Here is a 23,021-nt window from a genome sequence, read left to right on the forward strand (position 1 = left end):
AAAGTATTTAAACCGTTCTGAACAAACAAGCATTATCTTAACACTCATGTCCCAATCTTCCCGACCATTTTCTTTCTTCATACATACATAAATGGGCGGGCCGACAACAGGCTTAATTTCGGCTCATTCTATGTATGATTTCTATCGAGCACAGTTGTACACGAGCAGCTGCTGAAGAGGCCGTGCACGAGGGGAGGGAGTGGGCTTGAGGGCCAGAAGACTGATGACCCTGTCCGTTTCCCATTTACTTCTAATCTCTGTTCTGATGTGGAGTAAATTGTATTACTTCGCACATCGCCAAGCAGCCCCCTGCAAGCCGTTTCTTTGCCGGCTTGTTAAAGACTGACCACTCATCGAGCGCTGAGGGCCTTCCCAGGTCAAGCCAGAGTGCCCTCTTGACCTTTGTCTGCTTAACTCCAAATTATGATGTATTAAGGCACAAAAGACTACTAATGGCTTTGCATGTATTATACATGCGTGTTGCTCCCTGATCAAAGGGCCATTTACAACAGGACCCAAAATATCCTCACAGGAAGTAGTGGTGAGTAAAAAAGGTCAGGGGTCAAGGCGAGCGTGTGAAGTGGATCTGTGGCTAATTATTAGCTTGCAGGAGCCTTTGTACTGGAAGCCCAGCTTTAAGCCTCGAGGTCTGAGGTCTTTAATATCCTGTTTGCAGCCCCTAAATGTTCCTCTGTAAGAGCGAGGAGCATTTCTGAAGGTCAGAAACGGAGGCTGCTGCTTTGATGATGATTGGGCATGTCCTTCGGTCTGAGGAGCAGATGATAATCTGCAGTGCACATGGCGATAGAGAGAGAATGCCGCGCTTTTGATTGCGGTGGAGACCATTTGTCCTTATTGCAGTGTGCAATAAGATGAACCCGAGGGCAGCGTTACTTGTCTTCTTCCAGTGGGTGAGTTGTGGCTCCATTCCTGTGGAGTCAGAAATGATACAGTCGGCCTCGCGACTTGCGTTGGCCTCGGTCTGACTCAAAACCCCTTAATTTACGTAGACTTAAATGGGACGTTGAGAGCCAGACATTCCTGAAGTGAGTGAGCATCCACTTCGTATTGTCAGTGCGCGCAGAGCCGATAGAGGAATGCAATCAAATATTTGAGGAACGGTTAAGGTAGGCCACAGGTTCATAGGTTACCACAATATTGATTGAGCTTTCTGGAATACAAGGCTTTCCAAGTAGAAGTAACTGACGGGATGTTACTTGGTTTCAATCATGCTTGTTTTGGGATTATGTTGACTTAAGCTAGTTTAGCAAATACATGATTCCATTGCACAATAACTGACTCCTCCTCAGTGCATATCTTTAAAGTATTAAGCGTTTTGCTTGAAATTAGATTTTTGCAAAATATCCAACGGAAATCTTTGCAACAAATAAATTACTTAAATTAGAAACCCTTTTAATGAGTTTAAGTACCATTAACCTGAGCAATAAGGGATGTTCTAAACGTCAATGAAACATTGATTTTCTTAATTAGAAAGCGAGAATGGAGGATTGTTAATTGTTTCATTTATCTTTGCTCCAAATGTGCTGAAGGCCTCACATTGCAATAGCACCTTTCAACTGCACAAGACATGAAATATCTTTAGAAAGGCAGGACTGCATTGTCGTGATAAAAAGCAGACTTTATCTTCCTCTTTGTTTGGATTTAATCCCCAGCCACTTTGACATATTTATTGATGAGAGAGCTTAATTATTGTCGCCTTCACTTAAATGAATAGTTTGCTTCATCAACACTGGAAGCGCCAGAAAGAGCTTTTAGAGAAGTAAAAACATGTCATTATTTATTAAGTTGTAAGTGTTCACTTAAAATACCACATAAATACACGATTTTCTCCAGATTCAACTAAATCCTGCAAAGATAAGGCTTTTTAGCAGAAAACATTGCATGAGCCTATCAAAACACAGTAGTCTGTACTATTTGATGAACGCCACAGCACCAGGCTTATGCAGATCAGCACTACTCCCTTAACAAAGGAAACCACTTTTTTTTCACAAGACCATTTCTTTCTTTAGCCCACAAATGTTGTATGTATTTCTGTTTAGCTCTCTCTTAACTTGACTTTTTTTCGTTGTCTCTAGCCGCCCCTTTTGGGTCTACATGCAATTTTTGTCTGCTCGCCTGTCTGTCCCTCTCTATGGGGGTTCACACTGGATCGGCAGCAGAGGCCTCTTCCCCCCCCCCCCCCCCCCCCCCCCTTCCTCTAATTGGCCAGCTCCCCTCTCGCCTTTGCTTGCTAGATAATTGGACACGCAACCCCGATCCCCGCATCCACATCGTTGGCTCTCTCCAGCCACTCTGCATTCCACACACTTCTCATCCCCGGGCGAGTATCTCCACGGACCCGCCTTTGACCGCTGGATCAAAGAGAATATACCATCCTGAACTGCCAAAACACATCGCGGCCCAGGCCGCTCTCACCCCGCTCACGAGATGAGATTTTCTTTGTCCATAACATTGCCTTCGACATCTCCCTCCACTCCATGAATCTGGAGACAAAGAGCATACCCTTCTGCAATACACGGGGAACAAGGTAATTCATTTTTGGGGTAGCCCTGCTAGAATATTCATAAGGGGGTTCAATATCAAAATATTCCGCTGTGCTCTGGCCCTTAATAATTGATGCTCAGCATTCATGTCCATTGGTATAGGCAGCAGAGGAGTCATCCGTCACTATAGGGAGCCTTGGTTTATTTAGCACTGAGCTTTAGTGTTGGTTGTCAGGGTTTACAGTTGGGCACAGGAGGGAGGGAACAAAAGAAGGAGGCGAGTGGCTTTGTCAAACTGATGAGTGAGCCCCCCCACCCCCCCGCCCCCCATCTCAGAGGAGGAGGCGGCGGCTCGAAGGAGGAGAAGGCTGAGCTCCTGACCTTTGGGAAAGGACCATTGGCTTCAGATTGAGTGATAGTGTCAGCCGCTAGTGTAAAACACCTCTATTAGGAATGCCCGGCATGCTTGGGCGCTTCTAATTATGAAGAATGCAAAACAACGGTTGGGAGAGACAGGAGAGGTCGCCTCGCAGTCAGCTTTAAGCCAGGCTTATTCAGCGGCTACCGCCATGTGGGACCCACCACCGCGCGACTGCTTGTCTTACCTCACACACACGAAACCCCATAGACCTAAAACACTCCCTCTGTATGGCGTTGCAGTCATTTCTTTCAACCCATTATAATAGACGGCCACTACCGCATGCCATTCTGGAGAGTTTTGTACTGCTATTAGAAGTGTTTTTTTTCCTCCCATGTGTAGTGTATCACTCCCACTGAGTTAGCGCATTTTTGAAATTAGGGCTTACGCAGTGGGAGTTCAGACAGTCTCTGGAGTTCATCGAGGATAAAACTCGGATGAAGCCAAGACCCTGGACACGAAGATATCATTCAACAGTTGTGCTTTCTTGAAAATACCCAATGATAAAAGCCATCTGTGTGCAATTTCACTCCGACTGTGCTGTCATCTAGCTTCCCAGAAACACATCGTCGTGAGGCAAAAAGCCTTGCAAACATAACCAGAGGAAATGCTGGTGCTACCGGGCAGTCAGCGATGACGGGAGGCCAAGGCAGGCGGGACGACGGAGAGATGGAGAGTTGAGGGAATCCCCAGAGGTGTTACCACTGAGAGACGGAGGTCAACAGCAGAACACAAATAGGCATTTTTTTCTTTTTTCAGGAGCTGTGAGGGAGTGAGACGACGGTACACCCCCCCCCCCCCCCTCCCTCCTCCCCCACCCCCTCTCCAGCCTCCTGCACGATCATTCACCGCGGACTGAGGGCTCATTATAACGGACCACTGGGTGCTAACTAATACTAATAATAAAGGCAGAGGCCTGGACAGCAGAAAGCTGGGACATTTGGAATGCCGTTGGTGGTTTTCTGTTGGCTGCCAGGGTTTTCTGTGAAGCTGAATCAATATTTTAATATTTCAACCATTCCTATCCTTAAATGAAATATCAGAATACAATGGAATATTTGGAAAATTGAATCAGCGTTGTAAAACCTTTTGCTCGTCATATCTACTTCAGCAGTAAAGGGGTTTACCCTTGTTGGTGTTCAGAACAACCCAGCTGGCAGATGTGTCATCTCATCCAGTTTTACTGTCACCAACAACCATAAAACATCTCTATTTATTTAGTGGCAGCCAAGCGTTGCAGTTTCTCTCAAAGGAATGCCCTTGTGCTCGCCCCAGTAACCTTGAGCTTAATGGAGGGGGTCAATCTGAAGCGCCGGGGGTCTTTTAAGGGCGGAATACAGAATAGAATGAGAGAATAAAAGAGTCAGGGTTGCTAATGATAGCAGGAAGGAGTGCAACACCGGGAGCCAGAGTGATTATTCAAAATCTAGAAATTCATCTCCTGCCTTCTCTTTTTCTCTCTGGCTCGCTCTATCTCTCTTCCTCATCCTCCCATTATCGCTCTCTTTGTCTCAAATTGGTTTGAGAAAAAGCTATTGTTGGATTTTCTCACATCTCAGCAAAAAACTAATTCTCTCTTGATTTTTTTGTCTCCCAACACACAGCCATGGCGTCTAAGATTAAATAATCCATTACTCTATATGCATGCATCTTTAAAGCATATTTGTTTTCTGGGGGGAGGAAATGAACAGGGCCTAGCAGAGAGTCAGTGACAGGGGAGGGCGAGAAAAAAAAAAGTCACAAATGAGGTCCAGGTGTGGGGGTAATCAATTTCATGGAGTTTGGTTTTGCAAGGCTGCATGCTGAAGGAGACTGCCATAATTGGGCCACCATTTCAGACAGGTAATGGCTTTGCAGCATTCATTCTTTTCACACACAGAGACACACACACACAGACACACACACACATTCCTGCATGGACCCATGGAAATCACAGGCTGTTGAACACAATGGAGATGGATATGTTTGTGGCATTTCCTAGTAATCCCCATGTTTCAAGGACTCTTGCGGGCTTGTCGATTCATCATAATGCAAGGTCTGTTTGGAGGAGCTTTTTGTTCCGGGTGTGGTCAGCTTTATCACAGAGCACTACTCCTGTTAAGGCTTCACGAGCGGTACAGAGCTACAGGTGCTGCAAAGTTAAAAGGTGCTTTTGTTTGGGCGGAACTGTGAATGGATTCACATCGCTTACTTGTAGACACATGTGACCTGTCTACCTATGGACCATCCTTCTCTCCAGCTCTTCCACTTTTCCACTTTTTTTCCTTCATCTGCAGGCTATAACACAAGTGTGTGATAATCATAGGAATTTGATGTAAAACATTATAAATAGAAATTCTTTGAATCAAAACTCTCTTGAGTAGGCATTTCTGAAGTTTTTTTGCAGAAATATTCATCTATCTGCTTGTTCTTGGCTCACACCCACATTCTACCTTAAAACAAGTTGCTGTCTGTAAGGAATACTAAATAAAAACCTGCAATTGTATCTAAATTGGTCCCAATTAACGATTATTCTGCTACTGCGGCTGTAGAAAAGGCATGCGCTGGCATTTACACAGATATCCCCGACACATACTCGCACGCAAACACACGGACCAAAACCGCTCAGACAAAAGAACATGGATCTTACAGTCTCTTGCATTTTTCCTTCTCTAATGGATCCAATTACTCTTTCAAACACCGCCAAACTAAAGCTTATGGTGAGCCAATTGAGATGGTAATTTAGTTGTTTTTAATGGACACACTCCCAATAATAAACCTGTGGGGGGAGTGAGTTTCCAGACAAATTGCTGCTCACGTGGTAAGCGTACATTATGCTAATTTGAGGTGCAGAGGTTGTCGTGTCCCGTGAGAAAAAGGTTGTCATATATTCCTCCCTCATAATGGCGGAACCGTTCCTCTAATTGCCTCTGGTTTAGGACGTCAATGGAAACCGAGCGGTTCCCTCCCAGCGCCGGACTAATTAAACTGGGTTCAACAGGTGTTGAAACAGCAAAGAAATGGACACATTTCCATACGTGTCCTATCCTTTGCTCAGGAACAGTATGGCATTGTTTGCTGTTCATGGTTCAGCTCCTGGACATAGTCCACTGCTCTGTTTGAGGGAGGCAAACAATGACAGAACAACAGATGGCTCCGAGTGTTGAGGCGCAGTTGACGTAAACTCGCTGCAGAACATTCTGGGCCTTCACTCTTGTTCAGTATCGTCTCTCTGTGGTGCCCGAACGGCTCGTGTTCCCGGGCTTGTCTCCTGACCAGCCATCGAGTTACCTCCCCCCCACCACCACCCTGCACTGGTTGTCCATCTCTGACACTTACCAGACAGGAGCCTGGGATGGAGACCACCGGACACACAGGAGGTCACTGTATCCTGTTTCACCAGAGAGGATGAATAGATCTGGGACAACCAAACACACACTGCCCCCAGACTGCCCAGGGCACCACGGTCCGGTGAGAAGAGGGAGGGAGGATAAGAAGGAGTGACTGAAGTGCATTCCTGAAAGGAGGAGATATGGGATTGAATGACAGGGGAAGACGGGGGGGGGGCGCTGGTGACACTGGTAGCCAGTAAGATCGGGTTTTTCTTTTTGAAAAGCAGGCTCAGAAAAACAATGATTCTGGCATCTGTGATCCTGTGCTATGGAGAACTGCGGGCTTGGGGGAATGCCTTTAATGTAACCCAGTCCAGGCTCTTAACGGATACTTCATGGCTCTCCTTGTAGAATGTAACATGAATCAGACTCAATCGCTGCATCAATTGAAGCGGCACACTCGCTGACTCTGAAGCTCCCTCCGGTAGTTGAGAACACTGGGAATAAGAAGTTTACAGTGATTAACGGAGGGGTTTTGTGCCAAGACGACTTATTTTGTCCTGAGGCCATATCCTACATTAGATAAGGATAAGCATTCCCCCGCTCTACAGATGTAGGTCATGTTCTGTAGCCACGGCAGTGCAAGCGGCATTTAATTTTTCTTTAATTTTTGTGTACTAATTTTCTACCTTCGCACCTCATAGATCAAATTGAGTATCTTGGTCCACTTTATTTCATCTATTTCACGACACCCGTGAAGCTCAGATAAGATCAAATCAACTTCTCTCACTGGGCCATTCAACATTATTTACTAAATAGGCCCACAATACGGCACAAGTTTGTATTCAGAAGTGAGGTGTGAAAAATTAACGATTGAAACTGTATAACTAATTTTAGCGTTATATTGCAAAGAATTTCACATGGGTATAATAATGACATTTTTCTACTGGACAATATAATAAAAAAGTAATCTTACATTAATTCATTCATTCATGAAGCTCAGAGCTTTTGTGTGATAAAAATCACAGATATGATTTAGAAAATTGAAGGCCCTCCCCCTCTTCCCACGTTTAAATGCAGTCCCACACACATACAACAAACCGGAGGAGGAAGTGCCACAACATCATGCCGGAAAGAAATCTAGAAAATGATCCATAGGGAGTTGGGGGTAGGTCTCCGAGTAACTCCTGCAATGAAGTATGGCAGTTTGAATGGGGCTTTATGGTGGGAACTGCCACAGAAAGAGATATCCATCAGCCAAGCTTTGCAGAAGCAGGCAAACCGAGGTCAAGGCGTCTGTACCCAGTAGCTCAGCCGGGGGTTCACTTTGTCCCGCAGGTGCAAATTCAGTCCAAAATTACACTTCCCATTACTGATTAGGCTTGTTTGTTGGTGGTATTCTGTGAGTAGGGCCAGGGAGTAGGTCCCCAGTGCATTGCTCTTGGACAGGAAGACACTGAACAGAGGACAATTAGCTGTGATACCAGGTCAATTGGCGTCTTTCTTTGCCTACATTAGAGTGTACAAGAAAACGATGAGAGCAGTTTCAGAAACTCCTTGGTAGTCCGTTGAGCTGTCTTTGTCCGTTCGGCAACTGCAAACACTCTAGGTGGAGTAAATTAACAGACTGTGAGTGTTGTAGAACCAAGGCAGATATAAATCCTCAAATTAATGGTTTTGTGTTTTTGAGAAAAAGTAGAGCTTGTTCCCTCTATTTTTAAATAGAACTGCAAATTTGATTGGATCAAGCTTTCTTTCTACACTGAGTGGTTGACACGGCAGCAGGGAACGTTTGGACTTTGCATGAAAGGAAATTGAAAAGAAACAGAATACCAGGAGTCAGATTTTGTGAAATAATAGCTGCGATAGAAATGGGGAATGGAAAGACAACACACAAGAATGAATTTCTTCTTAGCCCAAAGAAAACTGAAAAGACAGAAGACAAATATATCTTGGCTATACCAAATGGGCCATTGTGTGTGTAATGTAACATGCACTGTGTAGTTTAGAAAATATTGCTTCTGTAGAACCATTATTGTGAGCTGAGGTTGGCCTGAAATCTGATTCAGAACCCTTTGACTAGTGCAGCACGCTGCTGAACTGTTCCTCGGGTCCTTTCTTCCACAATTTTCAAGAAGGAATTCATTTTTTCCCTATTCGTCAAGTGAGATTTCAAACCAAGCGTGGCATCTTCAACCCGATCCATATGCCTGTGGCTTTTGTGTTTCGTGGTGACCTGCCAGAGGGAAGAAAGTACTGCCTTGTTGCCTAGTGCCTTGTTATTCGGGCCCTTCAGGTGACAAGTCAAAGGGCTACTGGCTGGATCTGTCAACTCTCTTCTACTTTTTGAGGAAACCCACAACGCAGACGCGCACACACAAAGACAGGCAACATGGATGCACGAGTGGTCGAACTCGCGTCAGCGCAAGCACATTGGCACATTAAGTGGTCTTGTGCATGCTCGTGCCCTGACTGGAGTGGTGAGATGTCCATTTGGGATTTAATAGTGTTGTTCTATGCATTAGCCCAGGGCTCGTTGTGGGCTTATGCAGGGCGTGGGTGGGTGAGGATGCAAGCGTGAAACAGTGACACAGTCACAGGCTTTTAGTGGACGGATGAGAAGGTGGAGGGCCTCTTCAGCCTGGGCATTGCTTTACTATCTCACGTGGAGTGGCAATGGATGGCTCTTATTTCTCCACTCAGGTGGTTCACCGTCTGTCCTTTCTTCAGCCATTCTAAACAATGGCTGTTGGTCATGGTGCTGATGATGACTCATTTAAATCACTTCATTTGGAGTGCATTAGCAGCAGTGAACCCAGTGTCCTGGATAGACTTGTGTGGTGTTTTGTAATTCAGCAACCGCATGATTGAATGTGCATGTGAAGGTCTGGATAAAATGGAGGGAAAACTGCAGCATGTTGTTGAATGAATGTCAGGCGTCATTTAATCCTTGAGGCTATTTCATTTTTGCTCTCCTTATTTGAATTGTTTATAGAAAAGAAGAAAAAATATGTTCTGGATTAGGAAATGAAATTGTCATGTATTGTTTCCTCTTCTAGAGCTGACAATCTCTGTGTGTATTGCATTGGCACGCCACAATTATGTTTTTGTGATTGAGATGAAACACGTTGACGGTACAGGAGAGAACAACTCCGGTCAAATCAACAGTGATAACCAACATTTGGCCAGTACTCACTTTCACCATATGAGGGGGCAAACAAGGGAAACTTGGAAACTAAAATATTTGAGTATCTCATTTAAAGGATTTTTATTTTGTTTCCTTTGTTACAACCCAAGATTTGTACCTTGAAACGGGCTAAGTTCAGTCTCCATTCACATGCTCCTTTGTACTGGTTTTACAGTGGCCCAGAATGGACAAAACAAACCCTGTCCCCAAATGGAACCGTTCTTGTTTTTACGTCAGGCCACGGCAGAGCTCCAAACCACGGTTCACATACCCACAGTCCCTGGTAGGGAGGAGTGAGCGAAATGGTATGCAGTAGGTTGATCATACGAATCCCACTCCCTGTCCCTTTAAGGTCCTGTAGTAGCCATTGCATGGAGCACTTACATTAGGAGAAGGCTGTGCAGTTGAGTTGTTAACAGTTCTTTTCACATAATTATATGGCTGGAAAGCAGTATGTACAGTGAAACATACACTGTACATGTATGAATGAGATGCGCCCGACAAAGAACCCCCAGGCAGATCATTACTTGTCACTATGCCGAGACATATTGCATGTCACCACTGAGGGGAGATGCACTTCCTTAACTGGTCTCGTACCATTACTACGCCAAGGCAAGCAAAGTGAATCACTGTGATGTACAGTGAGAGTTATTTTTGTTTTTTTTCTAGGCCATGATGATGGTGTCTAGTTAAATATGGAAAGGCTGCTGACATGTACCATGTCCGACAATGGGATTGTAAGGACAAAACCGAAACGTTTTTAACCACATGATTACAAAGTTGCCACGGGAACAGAATCTGGCATGCTTGGGCTGTCCCTGTTTATTAGTCAAGGTTTCCACTCACCTAACTTTGTTGAAGCCCTGTCAAAAGGTGAGGTGTCCACTTAGTTAGCACCAGTTAATCACACACACCCTTGTTTTACAGACCCTCCTCCTGTCTTTTTCCTTGAACAGTAGCGCTGCTTATTACAGAGGATGAAAATGAGAAGAAAGGAAATGATCTATAGAGAAAATCAGAGCAGCAGAAAAAAACAGAAATAACTATGAGACAGACCTTAAACGATGGGTAGAGAAATAGTAGCTTCTGAATAATTCATAGATAGTTAATGATCGAAAAATGATATTGTATTTCACAGCTAGTTTATGCTTATGAGGCCTGTTAGCCAGTTGGCTGACACCATAGGCTGAAGGAAGAGCTATTAGATGGGGCTGTGATACTGTGGAGTGGAATGTAAAGTTCTGTCTATGTGGTGTTTTCCCTCACCAACTAAAACATACTGCAGCCTGTGGGTCATCTTCCATGACCTGTCTCTCACCCACATGTGTATTTTCACTGTCTCTGTTTGGATACCTGACCCCAACCGAACCAAGTGTGCTATAAAAAAATATGTTGGCTCAGACCGCAGTTGAAGTGCACCACAGCATGTACGCCCTTAAGCAATCCTCTTAATATTTGCTTTGTGAACGTCTCATGCGAACACCTTTTCTGTCTCTGGAATGGCTGGTCAACCGAACACTTGAGTGCCCTTAAAAGCTCCGGTCGACTCGAAAGCTCAAAGCCATCTCTCGTCACAAAGGCTGCATGCTGAAACCACAGAGTGATGTGCGATAAAGGGCCTGCAGTATTGAGCTCACATCCATTGGCACTTCAAAGACCGGCAGAATCTATGCGAAGCTCCTGCTATTGTCTGTCGTGCAGGTGTGCTGCCTTCCACAGGCTCTGAAGGTCTCAGAGAAGCCACAGAGCTCCGCAGAGAGGGCTTGCTGAGATGCTATCTCTCTCCCAGATACAGACAACATGGTGGGGGCAGACAATAGAGGGCATGTGGACTCTGGTACTGCAGAGGGGGGATGGAGGTGTAGGGGTTCGTAATCAACTTTACGGTTGTATCCAATTTCATGCAGGGGAATGTTCATTTTTATTTGTTTAGTTGATATACGTGGGGTTGTTAGCAGCAGTTGTTTTTTGTCTGGTTTAATGTGGCCTGAGTGCACAATATTCCACCTTTTATTCCCAAAATGCGATGCAACGCAGGTGGAAAGAAAACTCTAGCTTATAGCTTGTCAAGTGCCCGGCTATCTGTGCTATGTTGACGATCAAACAACATTTTGGAATGATCGCTGTGCCAGACCAGCTCGACCAATGTCAGGTTGATATTGTGTAGCCTAATCGGCACATTAGACTTAAAAGGCGGGCATGCCGGGTATTTTGCAGTCCATTACAACCCATCAGAATATAACACGCTTTGCTCAACTGAGCTATAGTGATGGAACACCGTTCCCCCGTATGACCCATGCTCCCATGCAGGTCTCACCCATATGACATGCACTCTTTTATTTTGCCCTTTCCCACAACAAACTGAACACCCTCATGTGCTGCTCTGGAGAGAAACATGTCCTATCGCGTCCTCCCCTTGATTTGCTTTTTCCTCTTTGCCGAGCACAATGTAGCTTTTTAGCTGCACGCACCCTTATCACGGTTTTGTTGGCATATTTGGACATGGTAGAAACCAAACATGGATTTATTTGATGATTTACCTGGGCGGGAGGCTTTGGCAGCATTTAGTGGTAAATTGTCTCTCTGTGTGAGGCACGTTCGGCATGTCTTATCTCAGCAGAGCTGGGAAGGCTTTATCTGTTTGTTGTGTCCTGACCTATCTGTGCTGCTATAGAGATACTGAGGGAGAGGATGGTGGTTTTAGGGGTTGTCATCCCCTGCTTGTTGATCTCATAGTCTTTCATCCGGTCGGACAGTTTGTTTGCTGGCACAGACGGGTGTTTCATGTTTGCTCTCGGGGCTTGCTTGTGATACGCCCCCAGCTCTGCTGCTCTGCGTGAGTGCGGTGAACCGGTTTGGTCAGCAGGTGCTAATCAGATGTACCGCTGACCACACAACCCGGCCGCTTTTAACACACTGCTGTGTGTGTACACGCGGCCACTGACCTCAAGCACACACTGAACCCGTCGATCCCTCAAAGATGTGTGGAACTTAGTGGACGACGACACACTGCTATCTCAGCCAAATTGTGTAGTGCATTTTTATCTGTGTCATCATACTGACAAATTCATAGTTATTTGAACATAAGATTGTGAACAGGGGATATATTGCAACCTCCCTCTAGCAGGAAAGTTCAAACATCTGCCCCAGTTATCCATCCAGTGCATTATCCTCCATTCCGTGGATTGCCCCTCCCCCCCCTCCCCTCCCCCTGCCTCGGATAGGCTGCTCTCTTTCCTTTCTCAATAATCTGTCTACAATGCACTGGGGCTTTTGGCTGACCGGATGCCTTTGGATGTTGGAAATGGCATCCGTGTTTGAGTATGACCTTTTCATGATAGGGTGAACTAAAGGTTGCTCCTTCTGTGGGTTGTCACTGTAGACACCTGCTCAGTAAAACCTCGCAACAGAGGAAAATATCTCTCTCTCTCTCTCTCTCTCTCTCTCTACTAAATAAAGTACAAAGTAGATCCGGGCGTTGCCCTTATTAAAAGCAAATTGAAACATGCCAACGGCCGATCTTTAATAAGTGCATTATATTTTATAGGTTTCATACCATCCTTCGCGAGATCCGTCTTCTTCCCAAGAGTATTAATTGCCAGAGGAAGGTTCTTCAATGTGATTAGGTGTTCATATATTCATTTTTCAGATGTCGATGTTTTGCAGATCTATCACCAACTATATTAGAGAGAGCTCTACCTAGGGTGGGATATCAGACCAGTATTTAATATTCTCTTTAAATGTCATCCAGTTATTTAAGAAGTTGGCCGCTTTCTCTTTGCGAGTTCTTTCTTAATACTTTGCGTCATATTATACAGACATCATACCATTGCATTACTAAAGTAAAAAGGGTTTTAGTAGCCTGAACTTAGGGGTCTCAGCAAAAGAAGGAAAGTAGTACCTCAGAGTAAGACAATAGTTCTCTGCTACTTGTATCTATTCGAGATTTTAGAGTGTTGTCTGAGCTAGTTGGTGATTTAGCACTTAATTTCCACCGGTGCTTGTCTTGTCTTTGTACCCTGTGGGGAGGAACATAAATCAGCTCGGCAAGATGTTTCAGCATTTTAACGGTAGCAAAGTATACCATAAAACGAAAAACAAACTAATGGACGCTCTTTTGTCCGTGCCTCGTCTAACGAAAATGTAGAGATGGAAAATCTAGGGATTAGCATCCGTCTTGAAACCTTACACAGTGTCATTTGCACAGGGATCAGGGTAATATCTCGCACACTTACTCCTTGGCATCAGCCATCCTTAATATTGCAAGTGGACCACTTGACAAATGTAGTGAAAAGCCATAGCACCGTAGTGTTTTGCGATGATCTCTTCGGCTTGCACACTCACGCGCTGAGCAAGTGCTGAAGATGATATTTCAGCTCTCCATTTCTTTCTGGCACACTATCTGTGACGGCATTCACCTCGCTCTGTTCCTTTTCGGGAATGTTTCCCACTGTAACAGATCCCCTCTTAGATACCGGTAAGGGCATCTTTTCATCTCCTCTGGTCCATCTGTGAGAGTTTAGGATGCATGTGGAAACCATTGAAATTGGGACTGCGACTGATCAGAAAAAGATGTGCCCCTCTGGAGCTGCAGCACGTTGCTTGCACATTGCTACCCCTCTTTAACATTCCTGTGCCCTATATTTCTGGAGGATTCCCGCCCTCTCCACGCTTTTACCTAACGACTACAACCTTTTCCTCCTTCGTTGCGCTTCCTCTTTTCTTGCCTCTCTCCCTGTCTCCCCTGTGCCTGGTAAAGTGATTGGAGAGGGATCAGCGTTGTGGAAATGAAAGTGGCCATGACGAAAGACTGAGGCATCCGTTGTAACGTTACATTGGATCCCCTTGTGTTTTTTCCCTTCCCCGGTTTCCTCTGTGCCTGCCTGTTTCCCTGCACACAGCCGCTATCATATTACTCTTCCCCAGTCATCTCCGCAACAGCCGCTGATGTAATCCTAGTTTATGGTCCAGTGCCACCGAGACACCCTTTGCTCTGCACTCACAAGATGGTTATGCTGTATACATTGATGTAGATGATTTGGGGGGCTGGGCCTTTAGAGGGAGGCCTGAAGGAACGGGCCGTCCGTGATGCAGACCTGCAGACTTTCTCCCTAGAATTTTGCTTCTCTTTGGCTGCAAACCACTTTCATTTTGCTTCAAGCGCTGTCTCACAGTTTTCGCTGCTTTTTTTTTCTTTTGCTCCTGCTCTGATTTTCTTTTCAAGGTTTACATTTTAAATTTTTCCCACTGGAAGGTTCAGCATAGTCACAACAAGCAGGAGCAGTGAAATATGTTTGATTTGATTTCTGTTATCTGTGAGATGAGGCAAAGCCACGCCCGCACTCATTGTAAGAGGTCTCATCACCGGCCCCGTACCCTGGTCCTGTTTGCACAGCACCCCAGTGTAATAACACTGAATGCATCACTGCTATTTGTCTGTAATATATCTGTTTTGGGAAGATGAGCATGAGACTGCAGAGCGTCCTGTAATCTGGTCGAGAGATATCAGGCTAATAGAGAAAAGAAAAGATGCAGCAAATGCGTTCTTAAAAGCTCAGCTGAGGAGAAAGAGCAGGTCTATTGGCGTTCTGTAGGAAGGAGTATTGTGTCCGTAAAGGTGTTGTCTCGGATAGTTTGCGAGCTTTTCTTGCAGTCTTCATCCTGCCTGGGAATTAATGTTCTATCCACCCAGTGCAAATGAAGCCACATCATTGCGTGTCGCATCAAATTAGGAGCGTTTGTGATGACTGTACCATCCTGACCGCTGGTAACTCATTTATCCATTCATGTAACATCCCTCTCTCTCGCTCCCTCTAACTTCGCTATTCCTTTTCTCACGCACATGCCTCTCCGATGAACACAGAGACAAACGCACATATAAAAACAGATAACCACACCAATTTGGGCTCCCCGAGGAAGAAAAACAAGTTGCCTCACATCCCCCTCTCAGGCCGGTCATATCCAATGGTGCCGTGGCTGGGCCCACACAGCCTCTTTGTCATTGTAGAGCCGAGGAGGGGTCAGATGTGCAGGAGGACCAGGGGAGGGCTGTTCGGTGCTCCAGGGGCTCGGAATGTTAATTGGCAAGATTGTTTTAATAAGCCCTCATCTTTGCAGATGCTGGGAGAGGGTTAGTTTGAGGGGCCACACAGACAGGGGGGGGTGGGGGGGGGGGAAGCTCACAGTAAGATATTGTCAGCAAACATAACTGACGCAATTTAAGCTGAGCGACGTACAACGCGGTGCCGGATTAAGGCACAAGTGGATAAAGCTATTCAACGGCTGTTGGCTGGTTCATGCCCGCTTTCTGGGAAGTAAAGGGATTTACTGTAATGAACATTCAGTGGGGACAAATATGCGATCTGCAAATACTGCGTTGTGTGAAATCCTGTTACACTGTGAAGTAACGCTTAACCCAGACGCTGGAGAGCGAATAGCAGGCGGCAAAGAGTGAAAGATTTGGAGGTAAAGAAAGAGGCTGGAGATAGAAACTTACCCCAAGTCCATGCAGATTGTTTTATGTCCAGGTTTTCATATATCCATTTCTGAGATTTTAGCCTCATTTATGTTCACAGGATGAAATAATTACACTTTAGAACTGCAACAGCGACGTTGCTTTCCAGAATTATTACTTCGCAATACTTTGGATAATCCACAGCCAACATGGATGGCAGTTTAAGTGTAACATTTTCTTTGTTCAAATGTAGTCCTCAAAATGATGCACAAACCCATGTGCATACTGTATGAGACAAACATTTGGACTTTTCTCCACGTGAAGAACGTCTCTTAGAAAGTGGAGATATGTTACATGCTGTAAATTAAGGAAATTAGGAAGCGTTTTATTCATTTGACACAACGCTGAGGGCTACGAATAGCGAGTTGTACCCTTGGTTTGTAGTGTGTGGTAGAGAGAGAGGCAGAGAATTGTACAGGCTTACATACGTGTGTGTGTGTGCACGCGTGTGTGTATGTGCACGTACGTGTGTGTGTTCGCTATAGTGTTACATCTGCTCTTTTGTATCTTTTATAAAAAGACCTTCAGGCTCAAGACTGTGCGGTGAGTGGTGAGAGATATGTTACTGGCCTTCTCATAGCTTCCTTGTCCTTGGGGAGCAGGCCAAAGAGCTCCACCTACCAACAAGAGACACCACCAGAGGCAGGCTTTACTCATACTGCTGACATCTTTGTACCTAAGTTTAGGGCCCGGTCCAAGCTGGCTCACCCAAAGAGGAGACGTACTTTGTTGAGTTCTTCAGTGTTGACTACTGTCATGAAGTCTTGTTTTTGCGCTGGCATTGCAATTAAAGACAATTGTGTACTTGTAGCATCTGTTCATTTACCTGTTTCTCCTACCTCCCTCATTATTTTACAGCATTTTGAAACTGGATGAAAATAATGTATTCCATTGGCATCAGCTCCTTGCTGTATAAAATGAATATTTTATTTAGCTTGGACTACCATTAATGAGTAAACATCCATCTCTGAGTGCATTTTATTAACCACGTCACTTTAGCCGTGTTTTCACAACAGGTAAAGCACTCTCCTTCTGAATCAATTCAGCCTTGGAATCCCTCACAAGCGGAAGGTGGGCACGAGCTGATCTGTCAGAAGCTGACTAATCCGCAATTGGCTGCTCTATGTTGTTCAGTCATTACGTTTAAATGCGATAATCCCATACAGACATTTATTACACGGTTTGCATTGTGGTGATTGGTGCATTTGATTTTGTTTCCCTTTTTTTTTTAAACATTTCTGAACAGAGAGTCGTTCTCAAGCTCTGTTATTTTTTTCTTTCTCCCCGACATTCCTGCCTGTGCTGTCCCAGCACTCCAAAAACACTCTTTCTTTTAGTCAAACTCCTGCTCACCCAGCACTCCAATCACGCAGGCACTGTTTATTGAACTATGAGGTGCCAAGTCGCTCACTCACTCAGTCACTCACATAAACCTGCCTCCCTGTTGCCCTCTGTGCCTTTCGCCGTTTTTGCCAAGCGCCATCTCCCTCTCTAAGCCTGACGAAAAGACTTATGACCATTTAAACAAACACAGGCACTCAATGGCCTCTCTGTGCAATGGTTTCCCGCACGTGTGTGTGTGTGTGTGTGTGGTGTGTGTGTGTGTGCGTGTGTGTGCGTGCGCGCGCGTGCGCACATGTTGGTGTTTCTGTGTACAGACATAATTGCTGTTGGATGTGCACAAGGTCCTTGTGTGCCTTGAAGTGTGTAGAGAAGAGGGTAAAGTGTTGAGATTGAATCCTCTGCACTCTGCTCTCCAATGTGCCGTCCGCGCTGCCCGTGAAGCCATCCGTCCTAGCTGCGAGCGGCAGGAATGGCTTGTAATCACCAGGTACGGCACAGCGGGAGTGCCTTCACCCGTGCTTTTATCGACACGCCAACAGCGCCTGCATGATTCATTCAATATGCACGTTCACAGTGTGGTTTACATCATTGTATCTCCGCAGTCAGTGGCACATGTTCTGTTCTCTCTCTGGAGGTGAAGAACATTGTCATGGTCTCATCTGATCAGCAGAGGTGTTTTTTTTTTCTTCACGTTTTTCTTTTTAGTCTGATTTCAATACCGGGTAGGATTTATTGCGAGCACACGTAGGGCTGCGCTTTGTTTATTTACTATTGGTCTCCTATGGTTGGTTCTTACGGCTCTGAATGTTTATAGAAGTTAATAGGGGCATCCTGTCTCGGGTCCAGTGACCTGACGTCACATCTGAATCTGGAGGATGACCTCATGGTACTCAGGGGGGTGCAGGTGCAAACCCTAAAGGCCTGCTGTGTAATAGTCTGTCTGTTCTTGTTGACATATTTATGGGTGTCCACAAGGTGTCTTGCATTGAATGAGGTACCGGAGGCTGTCAAGCTTCTTTTTCTTTTTTTTAACCAATCTGACTGTGCCGATTTGACCTCATACTGAATGTCCCGCTTTTCTGGACGGAAGCTTTTGTTTTCTACATGATTTAGTATCACATCATCTGGATGTGTAAATTAAACATCCTAAAACCGCAAAACATTTAGGAATGGAGTGTATGGTTGCTTTATTGTGATTGTCCCTTGCCTTTTACAATTTCCCTTTGTGTCAGTTTTGTATTTGTGTGTACTTTGGTGCAGAGTTTATTTCTATAATAATCTATCCCAGGCAGTATTATGCTGCAGGATGGGATCAAGTGTCTGCAGGGTGGGCAAGAGGGCATGAGCTCAGAGCCCAGGAACGAGAACCAGATTGAGAAGTAGAGGGTAGCCTGCCGTGTCCAATCTCATCCCGCTAGCGGTGGGGTCAGGGTGGAGGTGAGGGGGGGGAGCAAATGAGCGGGAGGGTTGGTGTTCTTGAAAATACAGGAGGGAGTCCTGTTATGGCTTCACATCAACCAACACAACTACATGCTTAAGCCCTGAACACACAGACACGATACGCCCGCCGCCGGCAAATTACCTGCAACAGCCTTTGCAATAGAGCGCCATGGGTGAACACACCATCTCCGTGAGCTGGTGTAAGCTGCTCAGTGTGAGCGAGCTGACAGAGCGCGAGAGATAAGGGGGGAGAGAAATTCAGACACAAAGTGGGAGATGCATGGAGGGGTGAGAACGAGAGGCGTTTGTCCCATAGGACAAAGCTGGAGGGAAAGTGAGCAGCATTTTTGGGGGATTTTTGCTCGTGGCATGAACAACACAACCGACCAAGGGGTTGAGGATTTGGGCTGCACACAGTAAGCAGAAATCCACTGCAGGGGATCTCAGCCAATGAAAACCTTATTTGAATACAGATAAATGTGGCATTTAGTCATAATGGGGTAGATTCTAATATGTGAGCAGCGGAACGGTCTTCTTTACATGTGTAATAGCATTGAAAGATCCATCCGCTCTCATGTATTCATTTAAATGTAACAGTTATTCAGGCCATCAGTTGTCTCCTTCACACAGGGGCCTTGGCAGTACATGAAGAAAGAGAGAAAGAGCAATTCCACTGCGGTTGAGGCTTTAAGCAGTCACTCGTATAACTATGAACACTTGGAGTTGGCCATTTTTATATTTTTTTGGTGTTTTGAGCAGTTTATAAAAAGCAGAACAACCTTCAGAAAACCAGAAAAGGAGACGAAAAACAAGCGAGATTATCTTTCTCATTATATTGAGCAGCTTCTTTCTATTCCCGTGCTGTTATCATTCATTCCGTGTCCCATACAGGGCTAGCCATGTCAAAGTGGTTTCGAGGAAAAGGCCAGGGCCAAAGGCGAGACCCATGCTGTGCTCCGTTTCTCTGCAGGAAGGACCACGGGTTGCCTTCTGATAAATCTGTAATCCCCTGGTGGGTCTGTTTTTGTATCCTTCCAAAGATTTGAAGGGAATCTTGTTGTACTTGGTTTCATTTCCTCAGAACAAAGCTCATCTGATCTTCCCACCCAGACTTGTGTGGGGCATTAAGCCTTCATTTTCATTAATGTTGGAGGGGCAGCACGGGAATCTCATTTTAATTTGACATTTAAACATCTGTTTTCAATTTCCTGAGGAAAAGAGTGTGTGTGTGTGTGTGTGCGTGATTATACATATGTGGGCGGACAGAGGGTAGTTTGTGGGGGTGATGAACCTGGGAGTTGTCAGAGCTGGGATCAGCTATCTCAGCTGACCTTTAACAGAGGGTTTGGATGTAAGAAATGAGGATAGCTAATTGCGTTAGCCCTTCCCATTTGCCACTGTGGACCTGGGCAGTGACTTATCAAAGATAATACTGTGCATTGTGGTTGGACTGGGTTTGCCAGGGTCCAATACATGTATGCCAGTGCAAACCGTGCAAACTGCGCTTGGATAGATATGGTTGTTTTATGCACAGTCAGCTGTTTTGTCTTGCTGCAATGCATGTCCGCCGGATGCGATAGCGTACGTTTTGTTGGCCTACTGAAAGGAGGACATGCATTGCAGAATAGATCCCTTTACCTTGACAAAGCGTATTGATATCCGTCCAGGTCCGGAAATTCACTCGGCTTCATCCCATCATCAGCATATTTGAGCAAATCTAGGACGGACAAAGAGACGTCTTCATGCTGGGACCTGTGACTCTGGCCCATTTCCACATATTAAGCCACAAAGTGAAAATCTCTCTGTATACACACAAACACACATCCACACACATTGAGTTCGGGCCCCCTGTTAATAGTGCAGGAAATATTATCTGCTAGGGGACAGCTGCAGGCTCACTAGAGAGACAGAGTAGGCTCATTATCCCAAACACAGACACAGACACACATTTTCCTGACGGCATGCAGCGTGAGAGACTGTCTCTACCCCATTTTTTTCACCCAATTCTGGGTCCTAGAACAGGAACGGTTAGGAAGGAAGGCCAGCAGGCTAGCAGAGCCTTATGCAGTATTTACACAGGAAGGAGGAATGCTGAATGCATGATTTAAACCGGGGGGGGGGGCAGGGCAGAGGCAACCCGTTTCCAGCACAGCTCCGGATCTGACTGGGCTTCTGGTGAAAGATCTGGGGCTTTGTAACCCATCCAGATCTGTGTCCGTCTGTCAGACGGTCTGTCTGCCTCGGTCTCCCTCCATCCCGGAGGATTTTGTTTTCCACGGGGCAGATGTTCGGGGCTGTCTGCTGCGGCGCACTCAGCTGTGTTTATAACAAAGAGGTGTTGGTGTGGAGGAGGAGAGAGGGCAGCGAGGTGAGGGGAGATTGTGCTTTCAAGGAGGGCTGGAGTTCAGTGCGCTGTTGCTGTAAACACTGGTTGATGCCAGCCATCCCTCTGGCCCCCAGCTAGTCAATGCAGCATCTCTCTTTTTCTTATTTTCCTCGCCACACATATTTTGTATTTTCCCAGAGGGACAAATGCATCTGCATGTTGGTCTGAAAGGGTTCCAGTAAAGCCAGCAGGGGAGGCAGATACCCACTGAGAGAACCCTGTGTGCACTTAATGTTACAGCTAAAGTTACTGAACTTACTCACTCAGGCGTTTATTACAAGCCAGCCGTCTGGGACAAAGGGGAATTCTTTCATATGGCCTGCACCTAATAAAAGTGTATATACTCCCGATTAAGAGGCTACTGCCCAAATATTGTCAACAGACAATGTATAGAGTGTGTGTACCTTGAAACTAACTTCACAAAACAAGATTTAGAGATGTTTGAACGGTAGGAAGAAAATGCCCTTTTAAGCCTGACCTGAGCCAGGGATGACTGTCGTCTTCAATGTTTGACTCACTTTGACACTCAAGGCCAACTCTTACAATAACAGGTTGACCTTGCTGATACAAATAGGGAGAATGTTTCTTCAGATGGAGCTGGTGCTCTAATGGATCGGATGTTTGGTGTTTACGTTTGCCTTCCTGGATGACTGTATCTGCCTTTGACCATATCAAATTAGCTCACTCACTAGCAGCTGCACTGCTGAGTTTGAGTTGGATCTTAGTGAGTGTGAGAGAATATTTTGGGGGGGGTGTCACAAACATAATTGTTATTTATTTGTGCATTCGACTGGACCTTCTCCTCAAAGCGTATGAGATGCAAAATATTGGATGAATCCTTGTGAATTGTTTCTCATACAAACTGTTTCCTTTTGAGAGAATTGTGGCCGTGTGATGGTGCTGCTAGGGAGGTGTGTGTGTGTGTGTGTGTGTGTGTGTGTGTGATTCTGCTGCAATGGACTGGGGAAGCCATCACTGCCCGATTCCTGCTGTTGAAAAGGATTCCAACTGCACACACAACAAGCAGAGGGCAGCATCCGGGCTCGGCACTGTCCAATTAAGTGCTTAAGGGGTTTAGTCAGAAATCTGTTGGCTTTTAGTGGGTAAAGGGTTCTGGGTTAGACCTGACCTTGATCTGTGACTGAGGTAAATTTAGAACAAGCTGACAATCGTTAGAGAGTAGAGCAAAAAACTCGACTTCATGTCCAAAACACAGACACACGCCTGTTCACATGACTCTCCCATGTGTAAAAAGGCAACACCGATCCCCACACTGTGATGACCTTGCATACTTTGTGTGTGGCCTGAGTTTCAGCTTGAAATTTACAGGCGCTTTTTCCATGAGTTTTCATGTGTGCAGTAAAGCTGGGAATATGATTACTGGCTCACTGTCTGCGGAAGAGATCCTGTGGCTTTTTCATTACTTTCTCCCCTCCCCAATAAACCTCCACTCTATCTGTAACACCAGAGATATGGAGTCCACAGATATGTTTTCCTCTGCCCCTCAAAATATAGATACGTATTGATTTCCTTTTGATACAACTTACGGTTAGTGATATAATTGCTGTGATATTCTGAAAAGGCCAGGCAGGGAAAGATTAATGGTTTTAGGTGAGGCTAGTGTTGTTTTTCATCAGGCTCCAAATGAAAATCAGAATTGCTCCGTTCATCTCTTTAAACCTTCAAATCTATTCAGTATCAAATTTGGACCAACAAATGAAAACTTGAAATTTGCGAATCTATGTGGAATAATGAAAATCCATGGCTGTGTCATCATTTTTTTTATAGCCCCTCCAGCATAGAAAATTAATGCAAATGAGAATTGCATCATACCAAAGTCCTTAGCCAGGCAGGGATAGTAGATTACATCTAGAGTTTCATCCATGGGTCTATCAGAACTGTCAGGGAGAGATGAAG

General features: G+C 45.3%; 1 protein-coding gene across 4 annotated transcripts in view; it reads left to right on the forward strand.

Annotated features, from left to right (window-relative positions):
- robo1 (roundabout, axon guidance receptor, homolog 1 (Drosophila)) overlaps nucleotides 1–23,021 on the forward strand; it is a 200,146-nt gene that overhangs the window by 137,388 nt on the left and 39,737 nt on the right. The window lies entirely within an intron of this gene.

Source organism: Pungitius pungitius, chromosome 3 (genome assembly GCF_949316345.1).
Source record: "Pungitius pungitius chromosome 3, fPunPun2.1, whole genome shotgun sequence".
NCBI classification, from domain to species: domain Eukaryota; kingdom Metazoa; phylum Chordata; class Actinopteri; order Perciformes; family Gasterosteidae; genus Pungitius; species Pungitius pungitius.